The sequence below is a fragment of the Suricata suricatta genome, chromosome 1 (genome assembly GCF_006229205.1).
Source record: "Suricata suricatta isolate VVHF042 chromosome 1, meerkat_22Aug2017_6uvM2_HiC, whole genome shotgun sequence".
NCBI classification, from domain to species: Eukaryota; Metazoa; Chordata; class Mammalia; order Carnivora; family Herpestidae; genus Suricata; species Suricata suricatta.
Window position 1 is genome coordinate 10,636,712 of NC_043700.1, and position 18,835 is coordinate 10,655,546.

Sequence of the window (18,835 nt, forward strand, 5' to 3'; positions counted from 1 at the left end):
GAGAGAGAAAAACAGCCTGAGTGGGAGAGGAGATGAGAGAGCACAGAGCTGGACACAGGGCTCAAACCCATGAACCAGGAGATCATGATCTGAGCTGAAGTCAGACGCTGAACCACCTGAGCCACCCAGGTGCTCCATGCCTGACGAAAACTTATAAAGAGTGAGCTGTGACCAGAAAATTATAAAGAACAGTGAGAGAGTAAGAGAGGGTTTCTCTCATACTGGACAGCAAGGGAAGAATTCTATTGGACATTATATGTAGGTTGAAACCTGAAAGATGAAAATGAGTGTCCACAGGAAGAGAATCAGGAAGATTCCAGGCAAGGGAGGCAGCATGTATGTGGGGAGGTCAGAGGTCAGAAGGACCTTGGAATGTGTGAAAGAACTGAGGGTTATGTCTTCAGATATTTCTAGAAAAATCTAAGAAATTAATACTCTAGAGGTGCTGATTTTTGGCAAAAAGGGAAAAATAGTCTAAAAGTTTAACTTACCTTTTCAATTTCCAACACAAACTATCATGTATTAATTTATCAGAATTCTTATCTTTTCAGTTTATTTATTTATTTGCTTTGAGAGAGAGAGGAAGGGAGAGCATGAGTGGGGGAGGGGCAGAGAATGAGAGAAGACAGAATCCCAAGAAGGCCTCATGCTATCAGCATGGAGCCTGATACAGGGCTTGAACCCACAACCTGGGAGATCAAGAATCAGATACTTAATCGGTATCTGGTTCACATGAACTTCCTCAAAAGAAGTGCCCCATCATGATTCATAAATTAAGTGTTGTGTAATTTCACATTGAGATACTTACGTGATAATCCATCACATAATAATGTGACCTTTATGGATAGGAATAATTAATTTTATTTATTTTTGTTAATACACTTGTAAAATAATTTTGAATTATGAATAGTGATAGCCTAAGTGTATAGTTTTGATAAAACAAATAAAATTAATAAGCTGTACATAGAATTAAGGGATTTGAACTTACTACCAGTTTGATTTTATCCTAAATATGCTTGAATTTTAAATAATGAATAAGTTTATGTCATAATGTAATCTTTTACCTACAACTGAGTTTTTTACTTCTTTTTTTTTTTTTTTGGTTTGGCAGTATTTTTATGACCCTGATGGATATGTAAATGTGTGTGTTACATTATTTTTTTTTTTTTGCTATTTTTATTCTGTTGGTATTAATGTTAACAACCAAAAGTAAATAAAATGTTAAAATTACTGTGATATCTTTTTTTATAGTTTATTTTCTGGTTGGTTTCCATATAACACCCAGTGTTCTTCCCCACAAGTGCCCTCCTCCATGTCCATCACCCCCTTCCCCCATTATTTGAAGTGATGTACCTTTATTAGCTCACAGCTCATGTATCTGAAGCTCATACAACTAACAAAATAATCATTGCGTTATTGAGCACTCCATTCTTAAAAAAAATCTTATAAGAAATTATATGAAGTGGGGTTTTGAATCTCAGAATGTGCAGTAGTTTATGTATTTGGATTTTGAATAATGGATAGTGGAAAATATATTAAATGACTAGAATGAAATGGATTTCTCTCCTTCAGGTAGCCTTTGGTATCACATTCCCCCAAGGGCCGAGGTAGTTTTCATGTTCAGTTAACTCTGAAAAATGAAAGAATATTAGAAGGAGGGATGGCAAAGGGGAACTGAAACCATTATCTAAAAGTAGGGCCAAATTTGTGACCTTACCTGAGTTGAAAAACCAAAAACTAGCCCAGAAATGATATGGCAAATTCACATTGTCAACATGGACATCTCGAATGTTGCTGTAGTTGAAGAACAAAAACCTAAGCTAAAATACCTACCTATGCATGTAGTACTCTTTTTTTTTTAAACATTTATTCATTTTTGAGAGACAAAGCACAAGCAGGAGAGGAGCAGAGAGAGAGAGGGAGACACAGAATCTAAAGCATGCTCCAGGCTCTGAGCGGTCAGCACAGAACCTGATGTGGGGCTTGAACTCAGTAACTGTGAGATTGTGACCTGAGCTGAAGTCAGACTCTTAACTAACTGAGCCACCCAGGAGCCCCATATGTAGTACTCTTTTAATGGAAGCCACACAGAAACTAATCATTGGCTTAAGTTTTTCAAAAGAAATATTCATGAGTCTTTCAGCTGGGTGGTGTAATACCATCTGAATCTAACCCTGAGGAAATATCAAGCAAACCTAATTTGTTGAATTTCCTACCCTGTAAGATAACTAGCATTTGTTTCAACAAAACAAAACAAAACAAAAACCCAAAACTGACACAGGTATCTTGAAAGACACAGAAGGACTGGGAGACTGTTCCAGATTAAATGGGCAAAAATAAAGGACAAATAAATGTAATACATGATTCTAAACTTAAATCTTGTACTGGAGAGGGAAAAAAAACAGTATCAATGGTATCAATGGAAAAATTGGAATGTGGACACTGCCTCAGGGAAAAATGTTTTACAGTGTTGTAGGTTGGGATCTATAGAAGCAAATGTTGAGGCAAATAGTATATTGAATAGGCAGGCAGAATATTAATTAGGGATCAACACCTGTTGAAACATGGGGTGGAGAGAGAAATCCGAAATGGAGGCTGGGCCAGCCAGGCCTGGTCAGTTCCATGGGGAGTTCTGGAACATCTATAGTTGCTCATGCTCAGCCCCCACTGGCTCTTGTTTTTTGTTTTATTTTTTTAATGTTTATTTTTGAGAGAGAGAGAAAGAGAGTGAGAAGAGGAGGGGCAGAGAGAGAGGGAGACACAGAATGGGAAGCAGGCTCCAGGCTCTGAGCTGTCACCACAGAGCCTGACATGGGGCTTGAACCCAGGAACCATGAGATCATGACCTGAGCTGAAGTCAGACTCTTAACTGACTGAGCCACTCAGGCACTGACTCTTGTTTTTAATCTATTCATTTGGAGACTTAGGTGAAATGGCCATGGAGTCATAACAGCCATTGTTAAAGAAATTATTACTAGGAATATCTGATAGTGAATTATTTAATGACATTTGAGAGAAAATGAAAAATATAGTGAAATATCATTAAAGGAGGATTCATGAATGTTGCTTTTACTCCTTTTTTCCTTTCAAAGACTCCCTAACAAGAGAGAGCTTTATTTTGTTATTTTCAGGGAGAGAGGGATACAGAGAGAGAGAGGGAGAGAGAGGTTGAGAGAGAGTGTGAGGTGGGGATGGGCAGAGAGAGAGAGGAAGAGAGAATCTCAAGCAGGCTGCATGCCGTCAGCCCAGAGCCTGACCTGGGTCTTGAACTCACAATGGTGAGACCATGACCTGAGCGAAAATCAGGAGTTGGATGCCTAATGGACTGAGCTACCCAGTGTCCCACAAGAGAACTTTGTAGAAAATCACACTGTAAATATCTGCTGTCTGTGCTCTTTAACTAGCCTAGCTATTTAAGAAAGTGGTATTATTTCTAGTGAACATTTCAGTGTCATTATTTTATAAGAAATGTAAATGCCAGACATTATCATCAGGTCTAACGTTATAGCCTTCTCTTAGGGCTTCATTAAGCAAATTTAAAATGAATAGAATTTTCTGTGATTAATAATACCATTTATTCTCCAGAAAACATTTGTGGCTTATTATTATTTATAGTGAGGTAAGCAAAAATTGCTTCTAGCTGTGTTTTCTGGGTTGCAGTATTCAGATGCAGATGAAAATAGGAAGGCTGTAAATTTAGCCTGTGTGATGTAATTTAACTAAATAAGTAGTGTTAATAATGCAGCCATATTAGTTATTAACAGATGAGAAAATATAAGGTTGATTTCATACTTTGGAAGTATGTCCTAGTTACTCAAATGGTCGTCTTTTCTCTATTATATAAGTAGAATTGCATCGATCAATTAAACAAGGTTATGTCCCTCTCGCTTAATGATAATGGTTTGCACACTATTTTTTGTAATGTTCCTACTTTAACAATAACATACTCAGAAATACTCATTCCCCCAAGTTAAGGAAGTGTCTCACTTAGCATTTCCTAATTATAAAACAAAGGTTTTGCCCCTCATCAGTCCCCACCGGACCCTACAGTCCCTTCACAGAGGTGGAAGGGAGGAGGGGAGACACTTGGTCTCTGCCACACTGTCCCCAGTGATTTGTCGTGTCCCCATATAAAGTACAGTCTTAGGAGGACTTCTTCTCCAAGTAAAAGCTCTGCAGGCTGCAAGGAGCTGTTAGGAGTATTGTAGGACCTTGTTTATGGGATTTCGTTTCCATGGTGATGCACAAACGTTAACCTACTTATGGGCTTTAGATGATATGGATATTGTTGAAAAAACTAAGGTGATAATATCTTCCAAGTCGTCGGGACCTTTGCCGTCCTCTTCTCCCAGGTTAGCTGAATCTGACGTGGTGATTCCTCTTGGAGGTCCTCCAGGTATCTCACTTGTTTAAGGACTTCCTACTATCACTAGGCTCTTATCATTTCAATGATAAAAATATTCATCCTGTGATGTGAGAGCATATCACATGTCCAAAACATAACGACCAAAACTTTCCTTACACTGAGGACGTTGCCTTTTAAAAGCCAATGACGAAACACACAATTACTGCAAGTTTACAATGTATGAGAAAATAGGGATCTATCTCTTTTCATCTCTTTGCAAGCTGTCGCTATGATCTGACTTCTGTCTTTCTCTTTGGAGAGAGAAGGAGACCTCATTGGCCTCGCTGTCCGCCCCTCAGGGCCAGGCCTCATTTATCTCTAGACCTGATTTCTCCATGGGATGGGAGAGAAAGAGGTGATGGTCTTCTTGGATCAGACAGAAAACATCCTCAAGCCTCTAGTACAGATTTGGCTTTGGTTTGTGTACCTTCTCCCCCTGGACAGTATTAGAACCCAGCAAATCAACAATAACACATTTTCCAAAGTAGAAATTATTCAATATTCAATATCATTGTTCTTAAAGATGCTGCACAGTAGATTAGGGCACGAATTTATCTTGTCTGGGCTCTTTAAGTTTCTATCCCAGCATAAGGTAAAACTATGTGCCCCTACCTCTCAGTTAATATCCAGCTTATAATCCTGAGGGCAATTTTCAGGGAAACAACATAGACACATATGCATATTTATCTTCTGAGAACACTTCTTTTAAAAACCAATAAATGCATATTTTACCATGTATTTTAGGCTACTCAGTATCCTATACCAAGACCTCATCTTCGCTTTTCCTTTGCATAGCCAAGCATAACTATTTTAATATGTATTATTATGTAAAAATATAATATAAAATATATAATACATAATACATATTAACATGTTATTTTTTCTCTCAAAATGAATTCAAGACTTTCCTAAGAAGACAGAAAAGTAAATAAACCTTTTCTCAATATCTCTGTTATTTCTGTTTTAACTACTTGAGTCCTTATTATTCTTATCAGTCATTTTGAAATTCTTTTATATTGCTATTTAAAATATCATGAGTTAGTTTGGTATGGGAGGCAAAGAAGAATTGGAATTTGGGGTCATATGTACCTAATTTCAAATCCCAAAGCTTCTAGTGATTATCTGGGAAATGTTACAAAGCAGTTATATCTACTTTCATTCCTGTAGTTCATCATTTATTAAGCTGGGTAAGTAGCATCTACTTCTTAGTGTTGACGTGAATTTAAAGTAAGGTACATAAATCAGAGAGGCCCAGTGCCTGGCAAATAATGGCATTTAGTAAATGGTGACTACAGTAGTTATCGAGGTTTTTATTAGGATCACCACGGTTCTCATTATGCAAATAAATGCCCTTTAAGAACTCAGAGGGTCCTATATTTGGTTTATGTCTTCTACAACACGATAGTACGCCTAGCCACATGCTGAAGAATGGATGGACTCGGGAATAAAGTATTTTCAGAAACTCTTCATAAATCTAATTTAGCAAGTGAATAATGGCAAGGTGAATATCTCATTTTATTGTAAGTCGTTTTTCAGTACCACTCATCATTAGCATCAGGTCCCCTGAGGCCACTTCCTGTTGACTGGGACCCTTGTAGCTAACAGAACTTTTTGGTGAGTTTTTGTTTTATGGCATGAGAAATATGATTGGCCAGAATTTTTAAAGAATTCATCAATTATTTAAGTTGTTCTGTGACCAGTTTGATTACAGAACACCTACTATTGTACTTAATATTTTTGAATATCCAGTTAATGAGAGCAGTGTATTCTTTATGATTTCTGAGGAATAACTTAATTGGAGCTTTGAGAAATGATTGCTTTTACCCAGTTGCCATACTATCAAAAATAATCATATTTCTCAACCTATCTCCACATCTCCTTTACCTTTTAAAGGTAGTGAAATGTGACATCCTACCAAACTGGTAAGCATGCTGTTCTTAATTGCCAGCATCTGGACTGAACTTTATGCCTATAGTTTTGAAAATATCTTTAGAAAGTTGCCTTGGAAAGCATTGTGGACTCTCTCAGTTTTTCTTTTTCTTTTTATAATAGTTTATTGTCAAATTGGTTTCCATATAACACCCAGTGCTTCTCCCCACAAGTTCCCCCCACCATGACCATCACCCCCTCCCCCCCCCTTTCAGTCCATGGTTTGTCTTCAGTATTCAGTAGTCTCCCTTGATCTGTGTCCCTCACTCTTCCCCGCTCTCTTTCCCCCTTCCTCTCCCTATGGTCCCCTGCCAGGTCTCTCCTGTTAGACCTATGAATGCAAACATATGGTATCTATCCTTCTCTGCCTGACTTATTTCGACACACTTTCCGTTATGCTACAGTCATTTGGATATCTATGAAGTAGAATGGAAACTGAAGATCTCAAAGATGTGCAGTTTCACGTCAGCTTTAACTAGGTTTGCTGGTTAGGTTCCAGGCAGCCAGCCTCTGAGATTAGCATACAAAACCTGGTAATCAGCATCCACACCTGGGGGGGAGGGGGGAGGGAAGGCAACAAGACGTGGCAGAGAGAAGTGTTGGGCTGTGATGAGTTCAAAACAAGGTCTCAGCTCGTGGCTCAGGCGTTCTCAGGCTGCTCTCCACTACCTTAAATTAGGGACGAGCGCACCAGATCCTGATACTTCATTGACCAATCATTGGATGCACGTGGTCTTGGAAAGGTGGCTGTGACCTGGGGTGGGGGTGTGGGTAAAGCAGGCCTCTTCAGCTGAAAACAATTTCAGGAGAAAGCTGAAAGACCTGGATCATCCCCGCCCAGCCGCCTGGAGTATAAAACCTTCCGTAAGGGAGCTGGGAGCTCATGTTGCGCAGTGTTGCGTTCGTCGGGGACCTGCTGCGAGTTATGTTCTCCTCTCCGGGGCGTGTGAGTATTGGGGATGCTGTCTTAAATGTCTTGCTTACAATGTCTACAGTTTGAGAAAAGGGCATGAGCCTCTTGAAACTTTTTAATAGTACCATTTCACAACACTCTTAGCCCTAGTTTATAAAATAACTTTAATTACCTAAGCCATATTCAGATTCCATAAGTGGTATTGCACGATTTCCTCGTCCTCTTCTCAAATTATGTATCCTTGGGTCACTTTTAAGATTGGGCGCTATTTCTGTCTTTAAACGGTACTTGATTGAATATTGATTGGGCTCAGTGTTGGTGTTTGAAGACCAGGCTGAGCTCTTTTTGATACTGTGGCTCCTTTCGTCTCTGCCAGGAAGCTAAGTCATGCTTAAAATTTTCGTGTTGTAAACATGTTAGGTAACAAAAGTGTTGTGTATGTGTTGTTCGCTCCTACATACTACTATAAAGCAAATCAAAGCATATGGTGAAATTTTAAATCTCTTTGAGATATGTGGACTCCGTTTCACTTATGTGGATAGTTTTAGAAAATTTCGAAAGTTCTTCTTTATAATTGTTCAAGCTGTTGTCCAGCCAGAGGGACCAAGGCATTTGGAAGGCCTGGCTGACTCTTGTGGCTCAGGGTTCTGATGCTTCGGATCGCTGGGTGGGCAGCGGCCCAGGCTCGGTGTCCCACCAGATGCCTATTACTAGAGTTAAATAAAAACATGCAGTGAGAATGTCTTTCCACAGTAATGGAATTTGTTTTAAAGATATGGTTGGGTAGAATAAACTAATAGGACCTAACTTGTGTAATGAAGTACACCTAAAGGAGGAAAAGGGCTGTCTTGAATATTCCAAGTGACTTCAGAACTTTTTTAAATGAAACAAAATTATTGCTTTTGAAACTTTTTTTTGCAGCTTAAAAGCCTTTAAAATTATAAACAGTATTGCAGCTGACTTTATTCTAGTGGGATATTCATCACAAGTCTATGAAGGTCTAATGAGAGGCTTTTATAATTGAAATCCAAATGTTATGTACAATGATAATTTAAATGCATGTGTTCTTGAGAATTGGCTTGAAACAGAAGTCTTTATTTTGATTAAAAAGAACATTGCTATGGGTATGAAAAATGATAGGAGCCCTCTAAACTGACTACACGATAAGTTGACTTTGACTCTGATTTTGACTGCTACTGGGATATTCTCATTATTTTTTCTTCTAAGTAGAAACTAAACCCAAGGCTATTTGTGCTTTTTTCCTAATGTTTTTAGTTTACAGGCCAAGGGGGAAGTAATCCAAGAAGCAACTAGATTTAGCCTTTGAAATCAGTGTTTCCTTGTAGAAGCTTAATTTAAACACCTGGAGTCAATTGGTGTTGGTACACAATCACCTTTTCCAATACTTTGCTAACTTTTTTCCTCCGTTCTCATCCCAAGAAGTGTGACTGGGGGGGGGGGGGGACAAACAAGAAAAAAAAAAACCCACAAAACCGCCTTCCCTACCAAAACCACAATATGGAGACCTTTTACTCTATCAATGGGTAATAGTGTGAGCTAACATGAAGGGTTAGGCTAAGGTTCCATTGTTAAAAGAAATGAACAAACAAGGAAGCTTATAGAAAATGAACTTGAGGTTGGTAGAGGAGGGGCTGGAGGCAGTGTGTAGAAGGATGGGAGAAACAGGATGGGGATTAAAATGTGTAAATCTCCAATAACAAATAGTCAAGGGAATGGTCATCACTGTAATGTTATGGATGATGATGTACGTGGTGAGCCTTATGTAATAAACACTGGATCATTGTGTTGTACACCTGAAAATCATGTCACCACCTCGGTCTAAAAAATTGGTAAATCAATCTCGGGCAAACCTGATATTCCCCAAATCAAGCTTTAGTAATTCTTTAATGAAACAGTTGGTAACTAGTAGCAGCAAGGAGAGGTCTGACCCTGATCAGGTAAGCATTTTATTCTTAGGTTCGGTAGACTATAAACAAATGATGTCAAATTATTGGGAATATAAAAGAAACCAATAAACTTCAGCTGATTTTTTTTTTTCTTAATCTGGCTCACAGCAAAGATTGCTAGGTAAGAATTGGGATTTTAGGCAAAATTCCATTCTGCCTATACATCTCAACCCTATGTCCTTCGTACCCCCTCCCCCACCTTTCTTTGGACAATTAGTGAGTCTTAAATCTGCAGCCCAGCAACTTAGGTTATGAGTTAGCATAACTAACTTATAAACTCTAGAAATAGAAATGTGGCAGGCTATATTTTGCAAGAATTAAAATAGTAAACACAAAACAGTGCAACACTTGTAATATTTTATTCTCTTAAACGATTTGATTTGTTAATGTCCTCTGTATACTGCAGTAGTCCATTAAGGATCTGGGAGCTCCACAAATATTGGTGCTAGGATTCTTACAAGTGAAAAGATTATCTGAAGCTATGCTAGTTATTTTAGGGTGCAGTGGCAGTAAGAAAGTTTTCTCTCCAAAATAAAAAAAAAATGGCCATGAGAAAGAATGAAATCTGGCCATTTGTAACAAAGTGGATGGACTTAGAAGGAGTCATGCTAAGTGAAATAAGTCGGGCAGAGGAGGACAGATACCATATGTTGCACTCATAGGTCTAGCAGGAGAAACCTAACGGGACCATGGGAAAGGGGAGGGGGAGAGTTAGAGGAGTGAGGCAAATCATGGAGACTCTTGAATAATGAAAACAAACTGAGAGCTGAAGAGGGAGGGGGAGTGGGAAGGGGGGTGATGGTCATGGAGAGGGGCACTTGTGGGGAAGAGCACTGCGTGTCATATGGAAACCAACTTGGTAAAAAAATTAAAGTAAAAATGGAAGATACTGCTGTCATAAAAATAGTTGAAATGCTATTTTTCTTGAACCTAAGGACAAGTTAATAGGTGAGTTTATGCTTATTTACTGCTGAGTTCATTTACTTAGGGGAGGTTTTTCTTTTTTTTCTTTTCCAATTTATGTGTAGCATCTTTATTAGGTAACATTTGTAACTCAAATTTACTGCAACCTTTGTTCCACCTCCTGTAATGTTGCCATCTAACCCAACTGTTGAACAAACTTTTAATACTGTTGGGTGCAAAAACAGTCCATGTTTAAATACAGCTTTATAGGGTCATGTTGGTCGAACAGAATTGAAAATCAAGTTTGAACTCTCTCAGAAAGCTGTCAGGTTAAAGAAGTAGAAATTTTGATTTGGTCATTTTCTGAAAATGAGACCTCTTGGTATCCCTAGAACAAAATTAATTGGCTAGAAATTAAAATGACTAAACTTGGGACTCCTCTATGAATACTTCACATCAGTTGGTAGGTTATGATGACAGTTTGTAGTCTGCCCATGGAAAATACAGCTTTGCACTTAGTCGTAAACAAAAATTAAACCAGTGTGGGTCTATTGACTAGTGATCTAGTCAAGCAAACAAAACTGAACCCAGAAGATGAAAAAGTGGAGTCATTGACATAATTGAAGATGTCCTGAATTAACTGATAAAGTCTTTGGTAATTCTTAAGATGTACTAGTACTCTGATGTTGAATAATCAAAACTGTAAACTTTGGGATTGTGAAGAGGAAATATAGCAAGTATGCTTCCAATAACAATAGGCCTTTGTAGATACCTGCAGAGTCAGTGGCCAGGGTTCTTGCCTGGGTCCAGATTTCTGGGTTCAAGGTCTAGTTCTTGAACCAACCATATTATAACGGTTTCTTCCTATGATATCTCAACTATAGTAACCATCTCACCTATGTGATTATAAGAAATCATGGACTTCTGAAGGCTGTGCTCTTAATTGCTCCTATAAGAGGTATAACCCTCTGTCTCCAGGTTTTGAAAATGGGTGCAACATATTTTAACCTTAGACTTACATCTAAGAGATGAGCAGAAGTGGAAAGCTTATTCTTTGCCTCTATACCCAATCTGAGTACAAAAGACTTAGAGATACACAGGGAGTCCTGATTGGTATGGTTAGTTTAACTCTGGTTGAAGCCTATTTAGGGCAGTCTCCAGAAGTGGTCTGGACTGTGTAAAAGAACCACATGGGAAATAGAGTAAGGATACAGGCAGTGTTTTATATCTTTAAATTTTGGAAATATATGTATTTGGAGTTTCAAATATTAGAAGTCTGGCCATTTCCTCTATATGTTGGTGGATGCGGAAGTTAAAGAAAACTGGAAGTGCGCACACACAAACACACACACACAAACGCGCGCACAAGCGTGCATGCACACGCACGCACAAAGACTGGTTACAGCTGCATCTTGTGTCACGTATACAATATTTCCTGGAAACATGAAAATTTCTTTCAAGCGGACATTTCTCAAAATTGTGCTAAAGATTTCTCAAATTGACAGAGAAGATGAGGAAATTCTACTACTCAAAACCCTTACCTGGCCCAATTTTTCTCACTTAATATCTGAGGAAATCCGTTCATTAGTGGTGTTTACCTGCAGAGCCATCGTGGCTATTGGTATTTGCCTAGTTTCAAACCTAAGATGAGGATTTTAAGCTTAGTGAATATTCCACTTTCCTACATGGCTGGATGAATCCTGATGGCCTTAAATCCAATCCTGACCTGGCCATTTTTAGGTTACTCATTTTAAGCAAGTTAATGTTTGTCTTGTTACTCCTTTCTGTAAAATGGGAATGATGAAATGCTTTGTACAAAGGATGATGAGGATCAAATCATGTGAAGGGCTTAATTTCACAGAAACACACAAATGCTGGCAAATAATATAAATTATAATTTGATAAATTCATAATTGTTCCTATATAGATAGCTTATATATCTCCTTTCTTACAAATCCCCATTATTGGAGAGCTAGTATTAGGATATTATAAGATAATTTTGATAATCTAGAAAAGTAGAAATGATCAAACGAGGTGGTCACTGTTACTAATAGTAGCTCTAGGGACTGACTCAGGTCCCTGTCTGGTTGGGTATTATCCTCTCCAGAGCAAGTGGTCTCATAATTGTCATCTATCTGCACTGCATAGCATGGAAAACAATATGGACTATGTGTAATTCCAAGGTTAAAAGAAACTGAAGGGGTTTTTTTTTTTCTGTGTAACATTTTATGACTTCATTTTAGTGAAATAGGAGAACCCTGTTGTGTTAGTGCAATAAAAGTGTAATTGTAGGTTTTTGAAGAATATTGTACTGTGTAAAAGTGAGTGAATAAAAACAATTGCCAGCTAAATGGGCAATTCTGTTACTTCAAAATTACATGAGATTATGGAATAATGTAATGGCTCTACTCTTTAGCTAAATTGAGAAATAATTGGGAGTTTATTAGCAACTCTTAGAGGTAGGATGTTGGGTTTTTTAACCATGCAAGGTATAGGAAAAGAAATGATGAGTCACTTAGAAAATATAAGTTACTTAGTCCCATAGACTTTCAACTGCAATATTAACAGATGAACCAATGATGCTAAAATGAAGCCTATATTAATGGTATGGAATTGTATCCAGTTAGAATTCTAAGAAATGACATCTTTTAGTTCTTAATTACCAACTCGCATAATTGAGCAAAGTGGATGCTTTAGTCCTAGCCATGAAGGTTTGTGTCATAATTTTTTTCAGTGATATTCTATGCAAATCCTCGTTTTCTGTTAAGTTTTCTTATTACAGTCTTCATTGTAGTTATACATGGTCCTTTGTATTTGGAAACATGGCAAGGATTATAAAAGGGTGTGAATAATTTGGTACACTTAAACAGGTGAAATCACTGTTCAGTTTTAAAAGTTGACTTGGGTGTATGTGAAATAATGCTTGAAACTCAATTGGATTCTATAGATCTGCCATGAAGCTGTGATAGAAGATGTTTAGCATTGGACTAGAAGCATATATATGTGCCTTTAAAGCGTCATAACTCCATTCAGTTGAAGGAGTCCTGTCTTTAGTAGAAACCTTTCTGAGGCTTTTGCCTTTTTCTCCTGAAGTTTCATCTGGGCTTCTCCATCACCATTGGTCTCAGAAAGCTTAGACTCCCTGACCTCAAGTCAATAAAGCCGAATTCATCCATGATTTGGACAGGACTCCTAGATGTGCAGAGAGGACTCCAAAGCAGGAACTGACTGCCAGGAAGAGATGAAAAAGTGAATAAGGGACCATATAGAAACCTACCCAATGTGTCATCTTGGCCCTTGAGCACCGTAGCACTGTAACACTTGAGCATTATAACAAGCTCTGATAAATTTTAGGAAAATAATTGTAAGAAAAGATCAGTTGTGAAATAGGGAAATTGCAGCTGTGACCCTATCCCATGACTGTCTTGATGTCTGACCGGAGTATGGTTCCAGATGTCTTAGGACCAGTAAGGACCCGGGACCTTCCCTCCCAAGGCCTGCAGAGACTCGTGTCCCACTCTGAAATAAACTTGCTAACTTTGCTTCGAGTCATTGTTGTCTTGGGGCTTGCTTATGTTCTCCATCTGTCCACTGCCTTTTCCAGTCACTTGAAATTGAAGTGACCACTCTGGTCTAGCCCCACAGCCCCACAGTACCTGCCACCCTCTTTGCTTTCAGAAAATCATCCTCCATTTTCTTAATCTTACTAGGATAGGAAGCCTGAATGGCCACCATCCTCTACCCCAAACTGGTTTCCAGAGAAGACTATGTGGGTATTATTGAAGAAAACATGAGAGAAAGTACTGCTGTTTGTTTTTTTTCCTTCTGGACTATAAGCCATTGATCACTCTAATCAAAGACTCAGGTGCAATCAAGTTAACTCAAAGTACAGGAGATTTTAAGAGTAATGTATTTAAATAAAATTAATATTCTCACATTTAAAGTACACTTTGGTATAATGCATGAAATGTAGGGACGGATACACATAGAGTTGGAGTAAACCAAAGTGACTCCTATTCTAGATTGTGCTGAGTTCTCTCTGAAGTTGTAAAGCTAGATATGACAAAGGCTCTTCTGTTAAGTAGTATTCAAGTCTGAAGATAGTATTTATGATTTTAACAGTTGGCCTGTTCAAACCTGGGTCACTGTGGGAAGACCCAGCCGAAGGGCCTGGATGTGGGAGACCTAAAAAAAAAAAAAAAAAAACTAGGGTGATCTATACAGTCGATGTCTAAGCCATACTACCGAATAAAGCATCGTGAAGTAGAACAAGAAAGCAAGACCTGGACCCTCTCCTAGGATGTGGTCTAGGCAGGCTATTCAAGAATAAGAATGTAGGACAACTCGAATCAAACTTGGCAATATCCCTAGCTGACAAAGAACAAACCATATCTGGGCTTGAGGGCACTGTTGTCAGACTATAAAATTGCTTTTAAGAATAGGCTTACTTTTTTTTTAATGTGTAAATCATTTGGATATTTCTATGCACTTGCCCAAATCATTACTTGATTACATTTTGTGCCACAGTATTTGGTGCTAAAGAAGACCTTTAGAATTGGACTTATTGAAACTAAATCTCCTTGGATACACGATGAAAGAAACCCTGTATTTCTTAAATCTCTTCTTAAACTTCCAAACCCTTTGTGTGATAATGGGAGTTTGATGTAAGGCCCAACTAGCTTGCAAACCTTGGAACGTGCCGTGTTTGAAGCGTGGCCCTCAAAATTACCTGGCTTAGAACAAAAGCAGCAAAAGCTCTCCAAGTGTTGTCTAGCAAAAGTCAAATCCAGCTTTAACAATCCTGTCACCTCTATCAAGTAGACTTTTCTGGATTTCAAGTAAAAATGTTAAATATTTTCAATAAAGTGAAGTCTACAATGAGATCAGTTAAAAGATTAGGTATTATGATAAACTTTGCAAAGGGTAGTATGGATTACCCTGCAATAGATCTTAGCTTTGCTGCAATTGCACCCATCCAATTTAATGTTTAGTTACATAGTTATGACATTAATTTACAGTTATAACCAGGTCTACCTTTTAAAGCTATTATATTGATTGTCATATGGCCTTAAATTTTTGTTAAATGATGGTCTATAATAAAGACCAACTAGATTGTTTGCCAATTATATTTCAAACGAAGATCTAGCTAAAGGAATGAGCATAAATTTCAAAGTGGGTAAAGGCACAAAAAATGAACATAATGAACAATAAAATTCCTGAATGAGGAGACCCAAGATTTTTTTTGAAAAAAAAATTTAAAATGTTGGTAAGTTAAAAGGAGGTAATCAAAAAAGGAAGGGGTGTCGTGTTCCGCCCCAGCCAGCAGGGCGGAGAATCGTCGCGGGTTCTTTTCCTGGGGGAGGGAGAGAAAACAGGGCAGGAAGGGGGACGCGGAGAGTAAAGACAACACATGGAGTCCGATCAAGCCTCTCTTTATTGAGAAAATACCCTATCTTATAAAGGTTTCAAGGCGGGAAAACAAGGCAGCTGACCTAGGTTGGTTGCTAGACTAAAGTGTGTTAGCACAGCGCCTGAGGGGCTGATACTAACCCTGCCTGCAGACAGTTGATCTTTGATCTTCTGGCTTCTCCTCTGACAGGGAGTGGCGCTCCCCTGCCTATTTTTGCAACTCCCCTCAGGGAGTGACATATCCGGCTAGCAAATGGCCAAGCGGCTGAATCTTTGCCACTCCCCACAAGGGGGGGGGGGGCGCCTGCGTGGCTCAGTTGGTTAAGCGTCTGACTTCTGCTCAGGTCATGATCTCACGGCTTGTGGGTTCCAGCCCCGTGTTAGGCTCTGTGTCCACAGTTAGCTCAGAGCCTGGAGTGTGCTTCAGATTCAATGTCTCCCTATCTCTCTCTGACCCTCCACTGTTCATGCTGTCTGTTTCTCTCTCTCTCTCTCTCTCTCTCTCTCTCAAACAAAAAAGCAGTAAAGAAAAAAAAAAAAGGAATAGGTAGTCCCTCTGAAGTCTGGCTAGTTGAACAGTTTGTGACTCTACATCTCCGTGTTCTGCAACATTGGAATATTTCTTCCTGAAAGCCTCTAGTGTAAGCGGATGTCACAGACATAGAAAGCAGACCTGGCATCCTCACTAAATGTCGATAATTCTCTTTGATGTCTCATTGATGGGTCTCTGTTGTGGACCAACATGTGTGTAGACAAAGCAAGAATGGTCCTATGAAAGTCTCTGGAAAGAGGGAAGATTTTAAGAGGGGAAGGAGAAGGATAAAAAGAAAAATAGTGGCAATTGGAGATAAGTCACTACAATCAAAGATACAGACTTCGGGTGAAAATAGTTGTGGGGACTAATGTGCCGTACGGTGCATGCAATACAAAGTGTATTACGTACTGGAAAGTTGCAGAGAATTGATTTTAACGTTCTCTCCACACACCCAAATGAGGTGAGGTGATGTGTTAACATGACTGGGGTATTCGGTTTTCATTGCAGACTCCTATCCAACCCTAGTTCGACACATTCAAGTTAGCGTTCCGTACCAAGTCTACACCAATAAACCTAAAAAATAGGGATGGTGGGGACCAGGACAGACAGGGGTACCAGGATCAAATGTCCTGCTTCTAAGTGTTGGGGGCTGCTCTGGAAAGTCTTAAAGACTTTTGGGACCGAACAGTTGTGAAGGATTCAAGGACTATTTTTTTTCCACCAGACTACTAAGTCTGCATGTACAAGGTACAGCTTTTTGCTGAGGACTTGTGGGAGGCCATTGTGCAGAAGTCTAGAGGTTCTCCTTTGCTTAGCTCGCTTGTCCAGTACTGTCTTTTTAAAAAAAAATTTTTTTTACATTTATTTTTGAGAGACAGAGCATGTACAGGGGAGGGGCAGAGCAAGAAACAGAATCTGCAGTAGTCTCCAGGCCCTGAGCTAGAGGTCAGCACCGAGCCTGATGCAGGACTCGAACTGATGAACTGTGAGATCATGACCTGAGCCCAAGTTGGACGCTGAACCAACTGAGCCAGCCAGGTGCTCCATCTAGTACTCTTTTTTTTTTTTTTTTTTTTTTTTTTAAAGTATTGGAGGGAAGAATTTTTTTTAAATCGTTAGTAACATTTATTTCTGAGAGACAGAGATATTATGAGCAGGGGAGGGACAGAGAAAGAGGGACAAACAGAATGTGAAGCAGGCTCCAGGCTCTGAGCTGTCTGCCCAGAGCCCGATGCGGGGTTCGAACCCACGGACTGTGAGACCGTGACCTGAGCTGAAGTCAGGTGCTTAACCAAAGGAGCCACCCAGGTACCTCCCCTCCCCTGCCCCCCAGTACTGTCTTAAAGCTTCTCTCAGCTTAAGCTGCCTCCCTGCATGCGCCCTTCCCCCACCCCTGATTCTGGTCACTTGGTCCTCTGCTTAGTGACCCCTCTGTGCTCTGCTTGGGACCACTTCCCTGGAGTAGAGCCTGCAGAGCTCCATTAGGCGGAAGCGTGAGTGATGCTGGGGGGACATTTCACTGTTCCCTTTCTCTCCAGAAGACCTGTGCTATCTCTTTGTCAAAATTTGTGCAGGTTTGCTTCATGTATTTCCATCAGCAGAGTTGGTTTTTGCAAAAGTCCTGGCCTTGTACCAGTTACTCATTGATAGGCAGGAGAAAGTTGATTTTTTTAAAATAATTTTTCAGTGCTTTTATATTCTCCCATTATAAAAATCAAAAAATAAGATGTACTCTCATTTAATTTAACATAGAAAAAAATGAACTACAGTAAACTTTTATTAATGGCCAGTGTGGCCTAATGATAGCTCCTGAATGTGGAGACAATAAAATATTATTCTTAAAAACATACGAGGACTACACTTTGAGCCTTGAGTAATGAAATAGCACATGACATGGTCTGATGACTGTTATACTCCTGAAACGAAGACAACTCTGTATGCTAACCATACTTCTAAAAAACTAATTCTATCATAAAATGTGTGTGGCAATCACTTAGGCTATGTCAAAGCTTACAGGCAAAAGTAATTAGTGAAAATATCCTTGCCTGTTTGCAGTGTTGAAATTTCTCAAAGGGTTTATTAAAGCATTATCTCTGTCAGGGACCTAATTATTTATCTTCATATTCTAAGCAATTTACCTTTCATCTTGGATCTTGGCTTCTTTGAACTTTTCCTTTTTGTATTTGCTTCAATTTTATACAACTTGTGTTAGGTCATGCCATTTTTGTGGATTTTCATTTTCTGGGTTTCCTGCGCTTTCTCTTCACTGCTCCCTTACAATTAATATTGATCATTTTTCACCTCTAGTGTATTTATATCTCAAAAGTACATCTCATTGAGCATCTTTCTAATTAGCTCAAGTATTTTCTCCATGCCCTTCCTCATGTTCAGGGGCATCTGGCTCAGAACCAGATTTTTATATACTTAAAATCAATTTTACTTAGCATAATTAATACCTTATATTTTAAAATCTCTACTACCAATTCATTTGGAGCTAAGATACTGTCTTCAAGTTTACCTTTTTGCTTGAGGGTCGACAATACCTGTTCTCTCACCTTTTGCTCTTGGAACAGTATTTCATCCAGCAGTCCTCGAAATTAAGCTCCTAAAATCCGATAATGAATTTTAATGTTCGATGTTGACTTAATTACAACAAATACTAGATCTCTAAGGTAGTTGACAGCATTTATTCTCCTGACAGATTTTTCAGGAAGACTGCAACTATTTTTTAACTTCATGATCTTTCTCCATCCGCTTCTGGTGCCGTTCTGCTC